The sequence below is a fragment of the Triticum aestivum genome, chromosome 5B, assembly GCF_018294505.1.
Source record: "Triticum aestivum cultivar Chinese Spring chromosome 5B, IWGSC CS RefSeq v2.1, whole genome shotgun sequence".
Classification (NCBI taxonomy): Eukaryota; Viridiplantae; Streptophyta; class Magnoliopsida; order Poales; family Poaceae; genus Triticum; species Triticum aestivum.
The window spans coordinates 645,054,920-645,069,413 of NC_057807.1; positions in this window are offsets into that span (position 1 = coordinate 645,054,920).

The window sequence follows — 14,494 nt, forward strand, 5'->3', positions numbered from 1 at the left end:
TTCATCTATCCTCTGGTTAGATGTAGTTTTATGTTTTAATTAGTGTTTGTGCAAAGTAGAACCTTTGGGAAGACTTGGGTGAAGTCTATATGATCTTGCTGTAAAAAACAGAAACTTTAGCGCTCACGAGATTAGCTGTAATTTTTTACTGAAGAGTGCTTTTAGGTTGATTCTTTTTTCATATGATTAATAGACAAACTCCTCAGTTCCACCAATTTAAGTCAGAATTGTTGGAGTTAAGAAGTATTTAAATGATACAGATTACTATAGGCTCTTCTGTTTTTGACAGATTTTGTTTTCTATGTGTTGTTTGCTTATTTTGATGAATCTATGAGTAGTATCGGAGGGTATGAACCATAGAGAAGTTTGAATACAGTAGATATTACACCAATATGAATTTACAATGAGTTCACAACAGTACCTAAGTGGTGGTTTTATTTTCTTATACTAACGGAGCTTACGAGTTTTGTGTTGAGTTTTGTGTTGTGAAGTTTTCAAGTTTTGGGAAAAGATTCGATGGACTATGGAATAAGGAGTGGAAAGAGCCTAAGATTGGGTATGCCCAAGGCACCCCAAGGTAATATTCAAGGACAACCGAGAGCCTAAGCTTGGGGATGCCCCGAATGGCATCCCCTCTTTTGTCTTCGTTCATCGGTAACTTTACTTAGAGCTATATTTTTATTCACCACATGATATGTGTTTTTCTTGGAGCGTTATTTTCTTTTGTTAGTACTTGATTTCTGTTATTTAGAATAATTTTTTTCATCTATATTTTCAATAAAAATATCAAGGATAACCTTTACCATGCTTATTTTGCAAGTATACATGTTGCTGTTCCAAAACAGAAAGTTTACCGCTGTTGCAAAAATTCCCTAGAGAAGTCAGAGAATGATATAATATTGAAACTTTTTGCATAATGAGCTCTGATAAATATTCTACAGTGTAGTATTTTCTCATAATTTTTGGAGTTAGGGAAGTATGATGAATCTTGCATTCTTTACAGACTATACTGTTTTGGTAGATTGTTGTTATGTTTGCATATGCTTGCTTGTCTAATTATTCTATTTGAGGATAGGAGTATTAAATATGCAGAGACATTTAGTATGCAATGTTGAATAATAATTTTAGTAATTTGTTACAGTATAAAATGATAAGGTTTTTGCATTGGTTTATACTAACTTATCTCACGAGTTCTTGTTTAGTTTGGTGTGAATGAAGCTTTCAAGATTTAGGAAACCGAGATATAAAAGGAATTAAGGAGACACAAAAGCTCAAGCTTGGGGATGCACAAGGCATCCCAAGATAATATTCTAAGAAGTCTCAAGCATCTAAGCTTGGGGATGCCCCGGTAGGCATCCCACCTTTGTTCTTCAACAATTATAGCTTAGTATCGGTTGAGCCTAAGTTTTTGCTTCTTCACATGATGAGAGCTATCCTTGAAATGTCATTTTATTTTCGTTTGCTTGCTGCTTGAATAAAAAACCAAGATCTGAAATACTTAAATGAGAGAGAGTCCTCACATAGCAACATAATTATTTAACTACTCATTGATCTTCACTTATATCTTTTTAGAGTAGTTTGTCATTTACTCGTGTGCTTCACTTATATCCTATGAGTAAATGGTTGAATGAGTTGAATATCGTAAATCCGAAAATATATATGTTTCATATGCTTATGCCATGGGGATTAATGACTTCACATATAAGAAGTAGAGGTTGTAAATTTATTGGAGGTTAGCAAACATTGTATTGGTCCTTTGAACAATTCATGAAAGAATATTGAAGGAAGAGAGATTTCACATGTGAATATACTATCATGGACATCTTTTCTAATTGTGAGCACTCATTAAAATATGACATGCTAAAAAGTTGATGTTGGACAAGGAAGACAACATAATGGGTTATGTTTTCCAATATCTGAAAAGTTATATTGTCTTGGATCATCCAACATGTTGAGCTTGCCTTTACCTCTCATGCTAGCTAAATTCTTTGCACCAAGTAGAAATACTACTTGTGCTTCCAAACATCCTTTAAACCAGTTTTTCCATGAGAGTCCACAATACCTACCTATGGATTGAGTAAGATACTTCAAGTAAGTTGTCATCGATGCATGCAATAAAAATTGCTCTCTAAATATGTATGATCTATTAGTGCAAAGAAAATAAGCTTTATATGAACTTGTGATAGGGAAGAAATAAAAGCGACGGACTACATAATAAAGGTCTTTATCACAAGCGGCAATATAAAGTGACGTTCTTTTGCATTAAGATTTTGTGCGTCCAACCATAAAAGCGCATGACAACCTCTGCTTCCCTCTGCGAATGGTCTATCTTTTACTTGTATGCAAGAGTCAGTAGTATTACTTCTCATTCCAACCTACTCTTTAGTTGGCAAGCATCATGTGATGGGGAAAGATCTAAGCATATATGGCCATTCAAATATATTGATCATGAACTATTATTGTTGACAATTATCTATATGATAAGTAAGTTGGGAGGCAAAACATTAAGCCCCTATCTTTCTCTGTGTTTGATGGATGCTATTTGTTCTAAAAATATGCTTTGAGTGGTAGAAATCATGGAAGACTATATGATAGTTGAGTATGTGGGATTTGCTAAATCAAATCTCTGACACGGACCCTTCCTGAAAATAAGATGAATTGCAATTGTTTGATGACTGAGAATAAAGTTTATGGTCTATGCTTTAACATGTGAATAGCTTGTTACTTGATCATGAAAAGTTTTATGAGATGAGCTATTATTATGACATATAATGATGCTAGAAAGGGTGACCGAAATTATCATTGATCAAACTTGTGCACCTGCTAGCATTCACACTTCATAAATTCTTTCTTTTCTCATTTACCTACTTGAGGACGAGTAGGAATTAAGCTTGGGGATGCTGATACGTCTCCAACGTATCTATAATTTATGAAGTATTCATGCTATTATATTATCTGTTTTAGTTGTTTAATGGGCTCTATTACACACTTTTATATTATTTTTGGGACTAACCTATTAACTGGAGGCCCAACCCATATTGCTGTTTTTTTGCCTATTTCAGTGTTTCGCAGAAAAGGAATATCAAACGGAGTCCAAACGGAATGAAACCTTCGAGAGAGTTATTTTTGGAACAGAAGAAATCCAGGAGACTTGGAGTTGAAGCAAGGGAAGCTTTGAGGTGGCCACGAGGCAGGGAGGCCCCCCCCCTTGGGTGCGCCCCCCACCCTTGTGGGTCCCTCGAGGCTCCCCTGACTGACTTCTTTCGCCTATATATGTCCATATACCCTAAAACCTTCGAGGACAAGAATAGATCGGGAGTTCCACCACCGCAAGACTCTGTAGCCACCAAAAACCAATTGGGACCCTGTTCCGGCACCCTGCCGGAGGGGGTATCCCTCATCGATGGCCATCTTCATCATCCCGACGCTCTCCATGACGAGGAGGGAGTAGTTCACCCTAGGGGCTGAGGGTATGTACCAGTAGCTATGTGTTTGATCTCTCTCTCTCTCTCTCTCTCTCTCTCTCTCTCGTGGTCTTGATTCAGCACGATCTTGATGTATCGCGATCTTTGCTATTATAGTTGGATCTTATGATGTTTCTCCCCCTCTACTCTCTTGTAATGGATTGAGTTTTCCCTTTGAAGTTATCTTATCAGATTGAGTCTTTAAGGATTTCAAAACACTTGAGGTATGTCTTGCCGTGCTTATCTGTGGTGACAATGGGATATTCACGTGATTCACTTGATGTATGTTTTGGTGATCAACTTGAGGGTTCTATGAACTTATGCATAGGGGTTGGCACACGTTTTCGTCTTGACTCTCCGGTAGAAACTTTGGGGCACTCTTTGAAGTACTTTGTGTTGGTTGAATAGATGAATCTGAGATTGTGTGATGCATATCGTATAATCATGCCCACGGATACTTGAGGTGACAATGGAGTATCTAGGTGACATTAGGGTTTTGGTTGATTTGTGTCTTAAGGTGTTATTCTAGTATGAACTCTATGATAGATTGAACAGAAAGAATAGCTTAAAGTTATTTTACTATGGACTCTTGAATAGATAGATAAAAAAGGATAACTTTGAGGTGGTTTCGTACCATACCATAATCTCTTCGTTTCTTCTCCGCTATTAGTGACTTTGGAGTGACTCTTTGTTGCATGTTGAGGGATAGTTATATGATCCAGTTATGTTATTATTGTTGAGAGAACTTGCACTAGTGAAAGTATGAACCTTAGGCCTTGTTTCCTACCATTGCAATACCATTTATGCTCACTTTTATCACTTGTTACCTTGCTGTTTTTAAAATTTCAGATTACAAATACCTTTATCTACCATCCATATTGCACTTGTATCACCATCTCTTCGCCGAACTAGTGCACCTATACAATTTACCATTGTATTGGGTGTGTTGGGGACACAAGAGACTCTTTGTTATTTGGTTGCAGGATTGTTTGAGAGAGACCATCTTCATCCTACGCCTCCTACGGATTGATAAACCTTAGGTCATCCACTTGAGGGAAATTTGCTACTGCCGTACAAACCTCTGCACTTGGAGGCCCAATAATGTCTACAAGAAGAAGGTTGTGTAGTAGACATCAAGCATTGGTCAGACCCAAAAGATATAATGGTGTATTCTTGAGGAACAACCACGAGTAAGGCAACATTACGAACATCATTGGTTTTGATTTGATTCGACGATAGCCCATACTCAAATCAAGGATTGGATAAGACAATAGCATCGACAATTGATCACGAGGATCAATCGATGAAGATGTCATCTTTCTTCAACACACATACAAGATAACTCTTAAAATGAACTAAGTCGGACAAGCTTTTACCTTCCAACTCTCCAAGTTGTTATTTTGCTTAACCAACTGGCTCAGGGAATCTGACACAGATTCTTGGAGAAAGGGTGGTTTACAAGAAACCAACTTTATCACGAACTAAACATAGCGGTCAGGTGACAACCTGGTAATACTTCCGAGAAGATATTCGGAGAATCACGAACCACCGACATGTTAATAAGCTCGAGAACAATCTTGCTTTCCGGGGCAAGACGATATGATCAAATAAGAAAGGGATTGATACAATCCTAACTCATTAATCAAAAAGTGCACCGGAAATAAGGAGTGGGTAGCATGATCAATCTAAGGATGATGATTCGATAACCAACACGCTAAGAATGAAATTATTGTCCTTTGACTACCAGGCAACACCGTTGCTAGAAGTATTGATTTCACACAACATAGTTCACTGGTCGGCCTTCCGGTTGCGACAACACGGAACTGAGGAATGAATAATGATGGCGAGAAGTATCACTGCAACAAGAATTCATAAGAGTTGGTGCAATTCTCATGATATTCCTGACATAAAGTGGGTAATACTTTAGGGTAGAACAGAATCAAATGTTGGATTGGCATTTTGATCTACGGATTACAACTGCTTTGACCCAATCCTAGATATGGATAAGGTACTGGAGTTTGTTTCTCCTAGTCATTCCGGACTACAATAATAATAGGCATCGATGAACACGAATGCATGTCTACTCCTTACTATCAATTGATAGACGGAGGTTAGAGTACAACTGCAGAGGAATAACTCAAAAGAACATATGATTTTCTGAGTTGTGGATTCATGGATTAGCTTGTCGGATGATTTCAACATATTCCTTCCGGATAACCCATGCAGAAAGGTAGATCTGGCAGAGTCACAATATAGAATCGAGAACTCGTCAAGAGCACTCTGGTTGTGATCTTTTGGTTCAACGAGGAACTTCTGCCATAAGCAGTTCATGGTATTTGGAAGAAGGAAATACCATGGACCCCGATGACTATAGCAAAGGTAACTAATATGCTAAAGGAACTAGCAAACACTATCAACATGAATGAGTAGCATGAATCTCGGCTTCGAGAACCCAGGAATAGAATGTCTACTAACTAAATGGCATCACGGAATGCTTTCGAGAATGACGGCCAGAATCGTCACACTGGGAAAATAAAGCATTGCTAGATTACTAGGTGGTTCCCTAAGACACCTAGGGTCATAATAATAGCTCCAACATATATGTCGAGGCAATGGAGTACCTCAACTCAGCAATTAGTGTGGTTAATCTGGCCAAAAAGGACATCAGAAACAGAGGGAAAGAATTTTGTAATTGCATCAGATTGTTTAGAAACCTAGGATGACTCGAAAAGCATAACGACTATAAATGGTCAAAAAGATTTGAGGCATCCTGCAAAAATGGTGGCATAACCACTCAACATCATGATATCAAGGTTCCGAGATCAAAGGTTATCATATGAAAGTAGTAGGAAAGGAACTGAGGCTTGAATCCATCAATCTTATAAGTCTACGGATTAGTAACACGTGATCCTGATAGAAAGAAGAGAAAGCCTAGTTCCTTAACCCTGTAGGAAAGATAGGATGACTCGGATCAGAAGGGCATAAGGTATAAGGAGTAAAAAGATCCTTACGTTCCCATCCACAATCCATTCCCTTATATAACTAAAGCATTTCAAGACACGACTTCGGCCAGTTTGGCTTGGTAATTCTACAAGCAGTCAGGCTCTAATACCAAAGCTGTCAGGACTCCGATCCTAAGTCACACCGATCTAGCATGTAACACATCATATCACTTTGCGGCCTCACGCACGGTATTCCCGCAGGTGCCACCTTACCTGGCCCAGGACCGTTTGCACCTTTTTGGCTCACGTATATGATAGTGCTGCTAGCATCCATATGACTAAGAATCCGGGCCGACATGACTAGTCGTAAGCCCAAGGTGGCGCTAACTTATAGGGACAGGCATACATGACCCAACAACGAACGTGTCAATCACCAACGTATGAACCCAAGTCGTAGCAAGCTACAAGGACTTAAAGAAACAACGCATGACATTTACCCGAAGGGACAGACACAGGAATGAAGAAGGACACATGTCGGCCAGTCTAAGTGTTCCAAAGCAGTAGCAAGCTACCATGACTCAGTGGAATCACTAGGAGACATTTCCCGGTAAGAGAGGCTACCAAGAATAAACAACTAGGTTGTCGAATTCCACACATACCAAGCATTTCAATCATACACACATTATGCTCGATATGTGCAAATACAACATGGCATCACAACAAAACTCTACAACTCAAAGTATTTATTCAATAGGCTCCGAGGAGCCAGATATTACAAACATGGGTCTGATGACCCAGCATTCAGAGCATACAAGCAACGGAAGCATAACATGTGTGAGTACAGACAACTATAAATGAAAAGGGGCTGAGAAGCCTGACTATCTATAAGATCCTCCAAAGGTACAAGATCGTAGCTAAGGTAACAAGCTAAAAGTCGAAGTCCACGTGGAACTACTAGCGAGACAGAAGTCTCTCTGCAAAAACATAAAATAGGCAAACGTGAGTACAAATATAGCCAACAAGACTTACATCAGAACGAGCTACATATGCATCAGTATCAACAAGGGGTGGTGGGATTTGACTGCAGCAAGCCAGTTTTGACTGTGGCTATCCTGAACTACGACTGCAAGAAACTCTTTTGAGATGGCGCACATGAGTCTACATATTCACCATATCAATACACCACTATGGATCCGCTCCTGTCTCCCTACGAGAACGCCATCCATAGCACTCACGCTTTATCTTGTGTATTTTGAAGTATCCACTTTCACTTGTCTATGAACTGTATAAGCAACCAAGTGGTCCTTTACCGTGGACACGACTATTCGAATAGTGATGTTAACCCTGCAGGGGTTTACTTCTTCACACACGCTCTCTCCACTTACCGCCATGTACACGTCATGTATCTCGGCAACCTACAAGCGAAAGCCTGGCGAGGGTGTCAGCCACGACCTGACTAACCACACAAGTCCCTAGTATTGCCTATTTAGGTTCCATCCGCAGGGAGTCCGGCCGAGGTTTCCACATATGGCCTCGAACGATGTGTGCAGGGTTCCCGAGGCACCAAACGAGTGACTCGGTACACCGGGCCACATGCCTACTGCATCATAGCCATCCCTCGGGTCAGCGATGTGCACGGCCTCCAGCATACTACAAACATCAAAAACTACTTGTAACTCCCGGACAGAGGACAGGGGTGGTTAATAACTCGAGAGGGTCCATTGGTTTTGGGCCCAACGCGTGGTAGTAGCTAATCTTAAATCACAGACACATATCTCAGTTCCTAAGGACGGCTCCAATGAAACAACCCACCATGTACTCCTACATGGCCTCTCATCGTACCTTTACCAAATCGTGTTCACACACAGTAGAACATGTTCGCCACATTCCAATTCATCCCCGATGAATCAGACCTGACTCAACTCTAAGCAGTATCAGTCATGACAAACAAGCATGAATGAGTAGGCACATCAGGGCTCAAACAACTCCTACTCATGCTAGTGGGTTTCATCTATTTACTGTGGCAATGACAGGTCATGCAGAGGAAAAGGGGTTCAACTACTATAGCATGTAACAGTGGAAACGTTGTTGTCCTAATGTAGTAAAGAGAGCAGGAGCGAGTGAGTGGGATTGTATCAAAATGAACAAGGGGGGTTTGCTTGTCTAGCACTTCTGAAGATAGTATAGCTCTTCATCGGTGTCATCGAACTCATCGTCGGAGCATACGTCTACCGAGAGGAAACAACTGTTGGGGAACGTTGCAGAAAATGAAAATTTTCCTACGGTTTCACCAAGATCCATCTATGAGTTCATCTAAGCAACGAGTGATAGGAGAGAGATGCATCTACATACCACTTGTAGATCGCATGCGGAAGCGTTCAAGAGAACGGGGATGATGGAGTCGTACTCGCCGTGATCCAAATCACCGATGACCAAGTGCCGAACGGACAGCACCTCCGCGTTCAACACACGTACGGAGCGGATGATGTCTCCTCCTTCTTGATCCAGCAAGGGGGAAGGAGAGGTTGAGGAAGAAGGCTCCAGCAGCAGCACGACGGCGTGGTGATGGTGGAGAGGCAGTACTCCGACAGGGCTTCGCCAAGCACTTAACGGAGGAGGAGAGGTGTTGGGGAGGGGAGGGGCTGCGCCTTGGATGTCGTGTGCAGCCCTCCCCTCGCCCCTCTATTTATAGGGGAAGGGGGAAGGGGGCCGGCCCCCTCTAGATGAGATCTAGAGGGGGGCGGCGGCCAAGGGAGGGGGCTTGCCCCCAAGCAAGGGGGGCGCCCCCACTAGGGTTCCCCCCCCCCCAACCCTAGGCGCATGGGCCCAAGGGGGGCGCGCCCAGCCCTCCAGGGGGCTGGTTCCCTGCCCCCTAAGGCCCATGAGGCCCTCCGAGAGGGGTGGCCCCTCCCGGTGGACCCCGGAACCCCTCCGGTGGCCCCGGTACAATACCGATATGCCCCCGAAACTTTCTGGTGACCATATGACAACTTCCCATATATAAATCTTCACCTCCGGACCATTCCAGAACTCCTCGTGACGTCCGGGATCTCATCCGGGACTCCGAACAACATTCGGTAATCACATACAAGTCTTCCTAATAACCCTAGCGTCACCGAACCTTAAGTGTGTAGACCCTACGGGTTCGGGAGACATGCAGACATGACCGAGACGGCTCTCCGGTCAATAACCAACAGCGGGATCTGGATACCCATGTTGGCTCCCACCTACTCCTCGATGATCTCATCGGATGAACCATGATGTCGAGGATTCAATCAACCCCGTATACAATTCCCTTTGTCGGACGGTATGTTACTTGCCCAAGATTCGATCGTTCGTATCCCAATACCTCGTTCAATCTCATTGCCGGCAAGTCACTTTACTCGTACCGTAGCGCATGATCCCGTGACCAGACACTTGGTCACTTTGAGCTCATTATGATGATGCACTACTGAGTGGGCCCAGTGATACCTCTCCGTTATACAGAGTGACAAATCCCAGTCTCGATCCGTGTCAACCCAACAGACACTTTCGGAGATACCTGTAGTGCACCTTTATAGCCACCCAGTTACGTTGTGACGTTTGGTACACCCAAAGCACTCCTACGGTATCCGGGAGTTACACGATATGAACGGAAGTTTGAAACGTTTTTTTCAAAATTTCATTACACTCATGAACAAGAACAAAGTCCTAAACATCAACAAGGTTTAATAGGATTGATATGCTAGATATATCAAAAAGTGAACTGGTCCTGGGGTTGGATAGAACTCTGAAGTTAAGTGTGCTTGGGCTGGAGTAGTGTGAGAATGGGTGACCTTTCGGAAAGTTTGACCACGGAGTGCGATTTGACCTGAGATTAAGCATATTGACCCGAGATTAAGAAAAAACAAAAAAAATGAAAAAAAAATGAAAAAAAATTGTTAGTAATGGCGCACTTCTATGTGGTGCGCCATTACTAAGTCAGATAGTACTGGCGCACCTCTAGGCATACTAATGGCGCACTACAGGTGCGCCATTAGTATCTGGTATACTAATGGCGCACCAGTGGTGCGCCATTAGTAAAAAATACTAATGGTGTGATGCTAGTGGCACACCTGTAGTGCGCCATTAGTAGCCAAAACAGGTGCGCCACTAGCAGGCCTTTTCTAGTAGTGTGGCCGGGGCGCGTGGCCGCGCGCGCGGGGCACACGCCCGGCATCCTTCTGTCCCAAGGAAGGGGACGACTGGCACGGCCATATGGGCCGGCTGGGCTTTGCCCAGTTGGGTTGGTACAGTGGTGGGCTACTAGGTTAGCTTTCCTTTCTCTCTCTCTTTTCTTTTTATTCAGTTTTTCTATTTCTTTTATTATGTTTTGAATTAGTAAAAGTACTAATTCATTTTTAAAACTTCTAAGACAAATTGTGGACACTATTTGGATTATCCAAAAGCTCACAAATGATTCCAGAATATTTGGATCATTTAAAATATATATAGCATTTAAATTACTCCAATTCAAATATGTATTGGATTAATTTAAAAATCCCGAAACTACCTAAAAATACGTTCATCATTTTTGGCAGAGATTTTCACTTTTATCAGAATTCATGAACATTTTCAAAGGCATTTTTGGGTTTATTGGAAATGATTTTATTTGATCCTATTTGAATTCTTTCTGATGCTAGGGTTTGATCAATCCCCATTTCAACTTTAAAGGAATTTTAAACATGATGCAACATGCTCACCCAAGTAACTAATTGCAAGCAAATTCTAGGGCTGTGACATCTAGCATTCACCATGATGGATGATGACTATGCTCTATAGGATGTACACACGCAGACGATTGTCGTAAAGTTCGCGGGTGAAGACAACATGACATAACATTGGTCAGGTGGTTCATGCTATTGTAGAAAAGAGGGGTGTTCCAAGCATAAGAAGGAAAAGGAACTAAAGCCACTAAGTAGTTTACGGTGTTGGAGAAAGAAGAGTGTTCTAAGAAATAAAACAAAGCAAAAAGAAAAAATATTCTAGAAAACAATTAGGAATGAGAACTAAAGCTGGCAAGGAATGAGAAAGAAGAAGATGAGGCGTTGATGACAAACACACTAATGTTGACGTGTTGCTGGTTGGCGGCAATGAAACTCGTTGGTGAAAAGGCTAGAATTAGAAGATGTAGGTAAGGACGAGAAAGAGAAGAATAGCAATTATCCCTTGTAGCAATGAATGGTACGTGGGCCGGTGGAGATGGAGCATATTGATGACTAGGAATACGTTCACATTTCCACTCGCCTTCAACGTTAGTGTGCATTTGCAAAGTTGAATTGACCTTTGAGAATGATTTCTATAGTTACTTGTTGTTTTGTGTCAATAGTATGTGTTAGGTTGTTCTTCTAAAGAATTATGTGTTAGGTTAACCCACTCTATTATATTATAAACATGAAAAATTCCATCCATGTTGCAATGCACGACGAAGATAAGGTGGTCGTCATCTGGTTTTAAAGGAGGTGGCTCTAGCAAAAAATGTCCCGCTACAATGGAAAACCGAGCGGGAAGGGGAGGTTCCGACAAAAAAGGGAAAGATGCATCGTGGGATGGGGTTTATGTGTTGGACCCTGATGTTGAAGATAACATGGCGGATAGCCCGTAGCAACGCACGGGTATTCTACTAATATATGGTCATTTTGGAGTACAAGTCAAGGCAGAAACAAATCCTGCGCTATTCTATGTTTCCTAAAAAAACATTATACTCAACAGAGAGAATATGTTCTCATGCATGCAGCTCTATCCCTGACAGAAGGGCCCATGATAGAAATACAAATGCTACAAATTAAGCACAATGCTGCTATACACATATGGGATTTGGATACTTGATGAGCTGGCACAACGTGATTGGATGAAGATTGAACGCTAGGTAGCACAGCCGTTAGAAACCTAATTCTGGAACGACTAGTTCAATCTGTCCCTCACTCGTCGCCATTGATTTTTTTTTTCTTTTCAAAATTTCTATTCTTACGCATGATTTGTAACAAAATGTTAGGACTCAATAGCCGTCGAACATGCACCGAGAGGATCGCATCTCTGAATAATTTCCATGGCAATTTAAGTTATAGGGGTGACAATTTGTTTAGACTAGTATGGCAACAGAAATGCCTAACGGTGGACGGGTGCATCGGCTCCCTTTATAAAAAAACATTTTTCCACAGTGCAAAAAAAATTGAAAAATTTATACACACAAATACACGAATAACACATACAAGAAAATTTTCATGACAATATACTTTCATACGTGGCATAGATAAAAAAATCAAATTTTCATAACAATATACCCTTATTATGGGGCGAGGATTTTGTTTTTTTTGTGCTGCTTGCAAATCAAAATATATTTGAATGAAAATTCACAGATCCACCGTGAATATGTTTAAGTTTACAATATTTTTTTTGGATTTTTTGAAACTTAGAAATATGATTTTTGAATCATTTAAAAAAAAGGGAGCCAATGTCCCCCGTCCACCATTAAGTCGCTTCCGTTCCTTTCTAGAGAAGACATTTTTAATACAAGTGACCTGGAGGCCCTGCGCCAGGCCAGGAGTAGCTTGCCGAGCTCCACCGTGGGGACCAGGTGGCCCGTCGTCACCGGCGGCGCGTAGATTACGACGACCGGCTTCTTGGCCGTTCTCAGCCGTCATCTTTGGCCGGCGAGAAGACGACGGACGGAGAGCAGTAATGCAGGCTTGGCGTGCCGCGGTGCACTGCTACCTGGCCGAGCGAAGGGGGGAGTGGGATATTTGTACGGTGTACATGCCATGCTGGTGGCGTCCTTGGCAGCCGCGGGTGGCCGTTTGTGGAGGCACCGAGCCTGCCGTGGCAGGTGTGCTGGTCGCACAAACCAGTGTACGGACATCCATTACCTCGTCGGCAGGAAAGCCACATGTGACATGCCACAGCTAGCTCCGAAGTGGAGGAGGTGGGCACGGTCTTGATGCAGTCACTGTTGAGGTGGAGGCGATGGGAGGTTAACTGAATGTAGTCGCCGCCATCAACGACGACTGCAATCCGTCGCTCACTCGTGGCCACCCATTTTTTCTTTTCAAATTTGCTATTCCTAACTAGTACCAAAATGTATTGTGAGAGAAGCAACAGCCACCTGGAGAAACAACTTGGGAATAATCGCTAGCAAATTGAACTACTGCGTAAGATTTTTGTAAAAGACACAAAATATTTGCATATTGAAAAATTAAATTAAGAAAGTGAAAGGGAGTATGTACAAGAGTTCATGACATCCAACATACAACTACGTACAATATATGCCACCGCCAAAAGAAATAAAAAAGATTAAGTAATGATATCACGATGTTGTCTCGCTCGACGCGCCCAAAGAATTATTTTCTTTTTTTAGGGTAAGTAAATTCTTTTCTAATCTTATTACCAGCTATCAACTGTTTTTTTTTTTTGTTGGACCAACCCCGTCCCCTTGATGGTCACTCAAGGGAGTCCGGCCCAATCTCGCTCCTCATTTAACGGCGATGCCAATCGGCGTTGGCTTGGAGGAGGCATCCGAGGGTTGCTTTTGTATAATGGTTTAGTCGTTGTCTTTGTTTGGGCTGACTTGGTGATAATGCTAGACATACAGAGAGTCACAGGGGATTTATAGGCTAGTGAGTTTTGATTGGAGATAAAGGGGAGGAGGAACCCATCCCGTGAAAACCAGGAGGGAGAGGTTAGTTAGAAAGAAAAAATCCTAGCCGGCGCGTAATTGCATGTAACTCTTTGTATGTTTAGAATTATTGCTTGGTGATGCGTCTTGATGTTATGCCGTCAGATTCCTGCAAGCAGCCGCCGGTGGTCGTCATCATCTTCTTCTTCTTCTTCTTCTCCATAAATAGGAAAAAGATCAAGCAAAAAACAGGAAAAGGAAGTTTTTGAAATTGGTATCATGGGTAGTATCACGTGATATTTCCCCTACTAGCGCTCATGCGCGAGCTTGCTTGGTCTGATTGCCCGCTTGTTCCTCGATTAGGCTACTAGTTCAGAAAAGACTAGTAGCTATTGGTTTAGAGGGAAAACTCACTCTCTGGTTTTTAGGGATTAAAAAGTTTATACTTTAAAAGAAGT